The sequence below is a fragment of the Akebia trifoliata genome, unplaced genomic scaffold, assembly GCF_017979445.1.
Source record: "Akebia trifoliata isolate Shusen 1 unplaced genomic scaffold, ASM1797944v1 Contig00076, whole genome shotgun sequence".
In the NCBI taxonomy this organism is placed as follows: Eukaryota; Viridiplantae; Streptophyta; class Magnoliopsida; order Ranunculales; family Lardizabalaceae; genus Akebia; species Akebia trifoliata.
The window spans coordinates 1,796-11,543 of record NW_028236828.1 but is presented as its reverse complement, the minus strand read 5'-3'; the positions used below and the strand labels follow the sequence as shown (position 1 = coordinate 11,543).

Sequence of the window (9,748 nt, the reverse complement as noted above, 5' to 3'; positions counted from 1 at the left end):
ATGCTCAAGGGCATATAATTTAGTGAATGTCAACATTTGATCCAAAATTGAAATAATATGTTTAAATCTTTTACATTCGAGTATTGTATCTTTGTTGTTTTTAAAATTAATGAATTTTATGGTAACAATTTCTATGTAAACCCAACTCTACATGTTGTAAAAGGAAGTTTTGTGGGTTAAGGGTTTTCTACATGTTTTTCCCTCAATGTGTGGGCCTAATCATTCTTCGCATTTCTATTGTTGGCCATGAAACAAAATCTTAGAGCCAATGGTCGTCCATTGCTGGAACTTCATATATCACAGTCAAAAGTTGTTTTTTTTTTACTATTTCATTTTCCATTGTCCTTTTCCAAAACTTCCTTCAGTTCTATGGCGGATAATTTTATTTACTTTGATTTGGTTAGGATTTTGACATTGTTATTTGAATAAAAAGATAATCTAAATTACTCATTATTAGCACAAATGATTTAAAAAAAACACAAATTTATTGATCTAAGTGGAACAAATACATTGAATGCAATCAAATTGTATTAATCTACTATTCGATGAATGTTAAGAGCGTCGTTTGATGGACCTATAGGTCAAACATCAGCGTTGCGGTGGTTATTTTCATTATTCATTTATCTTGAGATGCACAATACGACCCACCTCTCATGAATTTCCTATCTTAAAGCATTGGTGTGGTACTTACCAAAGATGTTTCAATACTTAAGTAAGATTTATAGTTATATTATTAGTTGAATCACCTAAAATATCAAGTAAAAGGAGGAAATCATGCTTCTCTCTCTCCATCTTAAACTTCATACTTCGCCATTACATCTGAATATCTGTTGTTTCCCTGATTCTTAGAGATCATGATCATTATTTCAAAAATATTGTCGTCAGTTGTGCGTAGATGTGACAATCACTACATGAAAATCACAAATATTTCTAAAAAAATTTGTTGGGCCTGGCCCGTCGAATTTTAAACCCGAAATTCCGCGGCTCATGGACCACGTTTTCGGTTGAATTTTAAACCCGAAATCTGCCCCTCTTTCCCTCTCTCACAATCGATCGATCGACCTCACTCTCTGCCTCTCTCTGTGTCTCACTCAATCTCACAGTCGTATCTTACTGTTTCTCTCCCTCTCTCACAGTCGAATCTTACTGTCTCTCTCTCATAGTCGATCGATCGACCTCTCACTCTCTGCCTCTCTCTCTATCTCACTCAATCGATCGATCTCTCCATTGCTTTCTCACCGTCAATCGATTTCGCTCCCTGTCTCCCTCGATCTCATCTCTATATCGATCGCATCTCTGGATCGAAGTCATCGCTCAATCGCTCTCTATTTGATCGCTCGAAGTGATCTCTCGATCTCTCAAGATTGGAAACGATGGAGTGATCTGTTATTTTTTAAGGTGACTCTCTCTCTCTCTCTCTCTCTGTCTCTCTCTCAGGTTGATGGATCCATAGCATTGTTCAGATTGATGAGGATGAGATCTAGGGTTTTAGATTTCACAAAATATATTAATTTTGATTTTTTGTTTCCCAAATGTGTTAATTTTACACGAACAAAACCTAAAAACAAATAAAAATTTGATGATTGAATCTTGGATCTAATGTTTCTGACCAACATCTCAGGTTTATTTTTAATAATATTAATTCTGATTGATTGTGCAGACTTACAGTGCTACTTGTTCTACCAAATACTGGATTCTGAACTCATTATAGGTAAAGTCTCCAACCTGAATAAAATCATGTTTATTTTCACAACCTGAAAAAACTGAGTCATTGATGATATAGATTATAGATTTAATTACAATTAGATATTCTTTTTCTACCTAATATATAGATTCTCATGATTTATATTCTTAGTTGTTTAAGTGTAAGGCTATAAATAGGCTAATGCATCGCAATCGGGCATTTGTTTGTCTATGTTTAGTGCACTTGAACAATCCAAATGAGATGCATTCTTGGCATTGCAGAGCTGAGGGACATTTTCTATTTGTCAAAATCTCATACCGATATTGATTGATTAATTGACCATTAGTATGTGTTGGATTGATTCAGTCTCACTTGTCCAATGTGCAATCAAGCCTTAAACAATGTGATGATTTGGACTAAATTTCTTGAATAAAAACCAAGCACAAAGAAAGGAATTGTGTCGATTCAAATGCAATGGTCCATTATGCTAATAGACATGGCTAGCTAGGTCATAAAATGAATGAGTGGTATGTGTGTGGGGGTGTATTGGTTAGGATCCAAGGCAACCCAAACGGATACATTGAGGCTCATAAATTCATTATGCTGTGGGATCGTCCAATACATTATTTACGTGGACCCTAGAAAATGAAAGTAAGAATAGAGAGTAAATATAGACTAACTATATATATATATATATATATATATATAATTTATATTTAGAAACATAATCCAAAGAAGCCTAACTTTTTTGTGAAGCATTCTTAGAACACCCAATATCCCCAACAATAAGGATATATCTTTTCTTTTCTCTCATCTATGGTATCATGACATTGCTGAAGAGTAAAGAAATGAGAGCTAACTAATGAGTACTACCCATCTAGTACTTAAAATAAAAAGTTTTCCCTCCATGACTAGTTGATGGAAAATCATGAAACATGAGGGTCCATAAAGCCTTTTCACTTGTGTAAGCCACCCCATGTTTTCTTATAATAATTACTCATTTAAATAGGGTCAAACTTCAAGCAACAATCTTATAGTTAGAAGCAACAATCTCATAGTTGAAACTAACACTGTTCTTATCCATAATGGACAAAACAGGTTTATTAGAAAACTGTTTTAAAATAGAATAAAGAAAATGAAAGTGACCAACGAGGCGGCTAATCTTTTATTTGACTTTGAATAAAAAGAATCAATAATAATAATAATAAATAAACGTGTTTCTGTGGGCCATGTAGTAGAGAGTAGAGACACCCCATGTTTTCAATTCTTCTATTTTGGGTGTTCAAGTAGTGATCACAAAACTCAACAACACAGATCTAGGCTTCATTGTATCTTGAAAACAATTTATTGATAATCGTTTTATCACTCCTATATTTTTATCAAAATCAATTTTAGAGAAAATCACATTTGCTCAAGCCTTGAGAGTCCATCTTATCTCCTTTTAATATTTACTTTCATATTCTGAATAGACTGTATATTTACTTTGGATGAGTATAGACAAAATAATTTTTTGGATGAGATGTAAAATTGTAGGTTCATTTTTCACTTTTTTGAATAAAACGTCTCAAATGTATCAAAAAATTAGTCTAGGATGACTTGATATCTGGCATGGGCGAGATGAGATGCAAAATCAAGTTTTAAAATCATGATGATAATGACGAACTAATTAAAAATTAGTTAATAGGTGTGTCTTGATTGTAACTTTTCTTTTATCAATTCTTTTAATTATATTACTTGTTTGGTTGAAGGTTCATCTCGTTCTCTCACAATTCTTGCAAATTATTTTATTATCTTTTTCTAAAATTTATGCATTAAAAAATAATGACGAGGAAACAATGATGCAATGCTACCGAAAGAGTATATAATGCAATATATAATAATGTGACTCATTATTTAGATTACATTATATTGATGTGTTCCATTATAGATGACACTTTGTGATGTATGAAATATTTTGGTTGAGATTGTGATATATATTTGAAAGATTAATATTATTTACAAGTATTTTCTAAATAAGAAAAATCAAGATTAGATATGATTTTCATCTAATGGTAACTCTAGTCGGTTTTTTTTATTTTTAATGATAAATAAGTTCATCAATAATTCCTGTATTGAGTAGGTTATCCATAAAAGAACTTTTCAAATCTCAAACTAAGTGGAAAAAAGCATAAATACCTATGGATCAATATATACTTCCCAAGACATTTGATGTAAAGCCTCAACTTCCTAAAACTAGCACTTTCAGAAAAAAGATAATAATAAAACGAAGAATAAAAAGATGAAAAAATTAGCTAGATTGTCAATGGATCAATTCAAATCCAAAATCCCATCCATATGAATCAAGGATTTTGATTTCAATAATGATACAATTCAACAAGGTTTTGATCCAATAGCTTATGAGATCGATATTGGATCAAACATGTCCTATTTATAAATTAATTATATTTTATTTTTATCAAAACTCAAGCCTTGAGAGTCCATCTTTTGGACTTCTATTGTCTTTGGATATGTCTTTGGATGTCTTTGGAATTGTACTACATAGGCTCTTATTGATTCATTTGACATAGGCTCCATCATTAGCTGATCTTGTATGATGACATATATCATAGCATGATCTACTCCTTGTCTTTTGGACTAGTATTACATTTCTATTGTCTTTGGATATGTACTACATATGCATTTCTATATGACTTTGATTGATTCATTACATATTACAATGGTAGACTTACTTGATATTAGTTTTTAATGACTCATTTATTGTCTTCTAGGACTTTCACATTATTTTATATTATTTAATTAGTAACTAATAGTTTTTTTTTCTTTTTAGGTAAACTTTTTTAACTCCGCCAATGAAAAAATTAAACTTTTTACATTGCCGGTCCCAAGCCCGGATAAGGGAGGAGGGAAAAGGATGATCCAACGCATATTTGGTGCCTTCTGATAAGACCCGGAAAAGGTTGTTCCCCCAACCTTGAGAATTATCACCTTCTCTACTTGTATGATGAATGTTGGAACATAACAGGGGTTTGAGTTCACTAATCAATGAGACTTAATTAAGTGATCACTTTGATTGAATACTAATAGTAAATTTTATAGTTCTCTTGTTTTTTTAATTGTTTGAATAAACCCATTGTGTTCATGAACTAATTCTTGTTGGGATCGCTGCAGGGTTTCCTACAACCAAGTGAATTTCACATTTTTGGTTATGCAAGAACCAAGATTTCAGATGATGAGTTAAGGGATCATACACGTGGGTGAGATATCTTACTCAAGGTTTTATCTTCACGTGGTTCAGCTAAAGTTATTTTCTTATATCATAATTTAGGAATAAAAAAATGTGTATACCATGACTCATCTTATTCTAGTTTATGACCAACCACTATAATGGATCCTATGATAATGTATTAGTGTGGCCCACCTACTCAATGATTCTGTTGGTGGACCCCTTCTTGGATTGGGAGCACAAACTTAAAATGAGATTTAAATGGATGACACCAACCTTCTAATTTCTTATGTATAATATATCTAATAATAGATTGTTTTGTGTGGTTTCAGTGATATGAAGAATTTGATTGGTGAAGTCATATGCGGTATTTGCCAAGAGAGCTTCAGCATGACTATCAATGGTTTGTTCTCAATCCAATGCACATTGGGCAGAAGTTACTATTATATGCAGACTTATCAAAATAGAAGTTATCATCATTTGCAGTATTTGATTAAAATCTGCTGAGCATTTTGTGCCATTTAAGACAATTTGTCTAATTAATTTTCTGGTTAGTTGTTGAAATCCTGCCGGTGCAGGTGATCTTGGCTAAAAACAGATTCATTAACCTCAATCGAAGGGAGTCTGATTCATATTGAGTTGAAAAATACAGATCCATGGTTCTAATTATTTTGATATCCAATAATGCATTTTCTACTTATCTGGGCCATTCTAAACTGGTTTTTTGGGATGATTGCAGCATTAACTGAGCCCATAGACGTCTACAGTGAATGGATTGATGAATGTGAGCAGGTTAACAACCTTGAAGAAGATGCTGCTGCATAGTCAGACAATGTTCCAAGATCGAGTTTCACTGTTTGAAGCAAAGAAGTTCAAGAAATGGGTGTAAATCTTTTGTCAAGCATATCTACATAGTCCAGAACGGAAGAAAGTAGTTTGTTACTATGTCAGGTAGTTAAGTGGACAGTAGTTCACTTGTATTTTAGGTATAAATATAAAGCGTCCTAACTACTATCATCATCAAAGCCTTGTCCCTAAAAATTCGAGGTTAGGTGAATGAATGAACTATGATCTAAGGTTCAATTCTGTTATTTTCTATTATTGCAAGTGTGTTTAAGAAAAACAAGTGAACGAGTACGGACTTGGTTGGTGTAACAGTTATATATATGATTTTAATGTGGTTTTAGAGGGTTGTCATTTTAATGTCGATTCCAAAAGCTGGAGAAGGTTAAGGATTCAAATCGGCAAAGTCGACAATTGGAAGAACTTACGGAAAAGATGCGTGAGTGTAAGAGGTAAATGATCCATCTATGTCTCTCTCTTTATTCTCTAGTTAGTTGTTACTAACTCTCTTCTTTGACGTTTCTATGCCTAATAGAAACATGCATCTAGGGTGCTTAAAATATGTGATTAGGGAACATTGTGTTGATAAACAAACATGTGCATATCACATTGATTCGGATTTGTTGGTATGGAAAGAAGTGAAAATTTTGGATGAATATGAGTATTTATTTGGTTTGGCACCAATGGGGACACAGAGGTGACACATATGACATGGTAGAGTGCATGTAACTATAAATGTTTTTTACTTGCATCTTGCGGAAAAGTATCTACGGTTATGTGCACGCCACGATGTCATTGTATCACCTCTGTGTCTCTCTTCGTGTCATCCCAGCACGACTCACAGGGAAATGCTGAAGTAAAATTGAAATTGACATCATTTGGGACATTGTTGATGTGGATGTGTCTATAGAAAGATAAGATTTTGATCATTATGCTATAGTTTTTGAACTTGTTATTAACAAAGAATGGTTATCAAGTTTTTTTTTTTTTTGAGAAGTAATGGTTATCAAGTTTATTTTACTAGGATTTTGATGTAGATGCCAGATTAACACCCCCCTCTTAAGTTCTTCCTAGGACTTCGAAAATGATTGCCCTTTTCTTGTTTCTTGCCCTGGAATATTAACTAGCTTGCCTGAATCTAAAATCGTGGATGAGTGAAATCCATTCTGATCAGTTTACTTCAGCAAGACAAGTACAATCGGTCTCAATGGTACTTAGAGTCTCTCTCTCTTCATGAACCTTGACATCCAATAATTCTTTGGTATCAACTTTTGGTAGCATCTCTTTAATCCTTCTCAACTCAGCCTCTATTTCATCTTCTTTCTTAATCAAATCGGCTTTTTGCCCCTCAAGCTTGATCTTTTGAGTTTTAAGGGCCTCGAATGCCTGTAGCCTCATATGAGCTAGTCGAAGATCCCTATCTTTTGCTAATAAAATTGACATAATCTTCTCACGTTGTGTTTAAAGATACTCGTCGACTTGAAGTATAAAATACTCACCTGCATCGATAAAAGTGGTTAGATCAATCTTTAATATATATATATATATAAAGGGTAGGTAGCAAGCATTGACATGTTATGAGATTGACATTGTCTCAAATAAGAAAAATTAACTCTAAGGGCTAAAGTGTTTCTTGTACAAGGTGTAAAAGCAATGTGGAAAGGCCATTTTTTTTTTGGGGGGGGGGGGGGGGGGGGGGCGGCTTGAACAGGTTAAAGTGTTGCTAGACCACAACCAGGAAGAAAATACTCGTTGCAGGTGCTGGTATCTCTATTGGTAACTAACTACAGTCAAAACCAACCAATCCCATCACTAATAGACAACCTCTAACCAGTGGCTGCCAATAAGAAGCCTCTTAGATGTTCACAAGAATGAAATTCGAGGAATTGTTTTTATTGATGATTTTGATATGCTCCTTTACTTCTTAAAACATACTGAAGAATAGGATTCTCCTATTTAATCGTAGCATTGTTTAAACCAGGGTGCAAAAGTGGTGGTGAGATGGAGTCTGCACAAGCAAAGAATGAAGCATTAAGAGAAGCAGGAGCTGTTGTTCCCACATCATTTGAAGCATTTGAGGTCACTGATGTTCCCACATCATAAGAGAACCATGTGTATGTCACCATTGTTATATCCTTGATTGCTAGTGTCAACTAACAAATGTCCTTCTGCTTCAGGTTTGTTGCATCAGCTCGCCAATTGGCAAAGGCGTTGGAGGTGCCATTAGTAAATGATTTAGGTTATACAAAGAGATACGTACGGTGCCTTCAGGTATTGTGGCTTGTGCCATTAATATCAATATAATCTTTTTCTTGATTTCAAGTTTTGTATGTGAATTCTAAGGAAACATCTTGAATCCAGTTAATCTTCTGCTTCTAACAATTTCAGAATGATATGTTGTTAGGGCCCACTTTAAATTGTGAAAAGGACAGCTAACATTTGATCCAACAAATTTGCTCCTGAATTTTTTAAAATTATCTAACTGATACTTTTTTCTTGGCCTGTCAAATATCTGTCTGTTGGAGTCAAGTTAAAGATAAAGCGCTTCTTCCATGGCATTGCTACCTTGATGTATTTGTTCTATGTAATGCATTTTGCTTTCTATCTTCTCCACACTCATGTTAGATAAGTAACTTATACTTCCTTTCCCTATGGAGTATCTAACCTCTGAAAAAACCCCACTTTATTTTACTCTTCACATGAACAAAATAAATATGGAATTACTTATTTATTGGTGCAGACTTATATTATACCAATGTCTGTAAGAGCGATGGCTTGAATCAGTCTAATCATCAACTTACAAATGGGTACTTTATCATATCTGGTTTTCTCTGTTAAGTTTCCTATTGGATCAGTCATGGAGGATCACTGGCTTCTCATAACTTCTCTTTAAGTCTTTCACTAGATTTTAGTTCATATTTTTGTGGATTGCAAAACAGATATTCAAGCAGTCTTGAAAACAAGCGAGGTGATCTCCTTGATGGGCCTAGTGGTGGAGAGGGATTTGCTGAAGACAATGTTTTACTGGCTTCATGTAAGCATATGATCTTCTGATTAGGTGCTTTTTCAATTTTTTTTTTTTTTTTATTCTTTGTCTACCATGGTGAGTGAAATTGCTAATATATGTGTCATCAAATACTTTTCTACCCATCTTAGTCTAAAAGTAGATGAACTTAAATACTGTTGATCTCCTCTGCGGGCCTGTGTTGCAGGTTGTTGGAAATGAGTGTAATTCAGGTTTGTTATCACAATGTGACTATATATTTAACTTCTGAGGTTCATTTTGTTATTGTGGCTTCCATAGATGGGTTAGTTGATATCATGAGTGATCACTTATGTTTTCAGTTTCTTCGGAGGTCTTCAGTTGGGAAAGTGGTGCAAACTATCAACTCGGTACTGGGAATGCGCACATACAGAAGTTACCATGCTAAGTTGATGCGCTTCAAGGTTCTTATAGTAGGGTGGTTCCTGCTGCAAAGTTATTTGTTAGTTTAATTATTGTCAGTTATTTGTAGCTTCGACAGAATTTTTGATCTTAACAAAGAGGATCTTCATTTTGGGTTATTTAATTTAATTTGGAGCTTGTTTTATGATTTTTCTTTTGTTTTTTCTTTTTCTGATTTTTTTATTATATTATTTCGTTCATTGTGATTGGTGAATTAGAGGACCGTGCTATTATTTGTTAAATCTCTAAATTTGACGGTCATACTCTATGGATTTTTTTTTTTTTTTTTTTAAAGTCCATTCTCCAATAATTTGATAGTCCAGGGCCGTCAAAAAAAAAAATTCTACAAGAGAATATTTGACGGGCATATTTGACAGGAGGATCCGTCAAATTTATCAAAATTTGACGAGCTAAGACCGTCAAATATGAGCCTTTTTCACATAGTGAATTCTAATTTATAGCCTTTAGAATTTGGTCTCATCATTTAGCTATAGGGATCCTTTTTTGTGGTCAACAATATAATTATGTGTCTCATTTCCTTGGAGACTAATGC

The 9,748-nt window shown here is 33.7% G+C and overlaps 1 long non-coding RNA gene across 7 annotated transcripts; it reads left to right on the top strand.

Annotated features, from left to right (window-relative positions):
- Positions 1-1,076: 1,076 nt before the first annotated feature.
- LOC147382037 (uncharacterized) lies at positions 1,077-9,259 on the top strand. 7 transcript variants are annotated; one of them, XR_015174174.1, is made up of 11 exons: positions 1,077-1,398; positions 1,661-1,711; positions 4,853-4,938; positions 5,240-5,310; positions 5,647-6,202; positions 7,732-7,829; positions 7,928-8,021; positions 8,491-8,557; positions 8,690-8,784; positions 8,907-8,987; positions 9,096-9,259. It is a non-coding gene; the product is annotated as an uncharacterized LOC147382037 (long non-coding RNA). The 7 variants fall into 7 exon arrangements; XR_015174176.1 differs by having other exon boundaries at positions 1,078-1,398; positions 8,963-8,987; positions 9,096-9,257; XR_015174175.1 differs by lacking the exon at positions 8,491-8,557 and having other exon boundaries at positions 1,078-1,398; positions 9,096-9,256.
- The last annotated feature ends 489 nt before the right edge of the window (positions 9,260-9,748 follow it).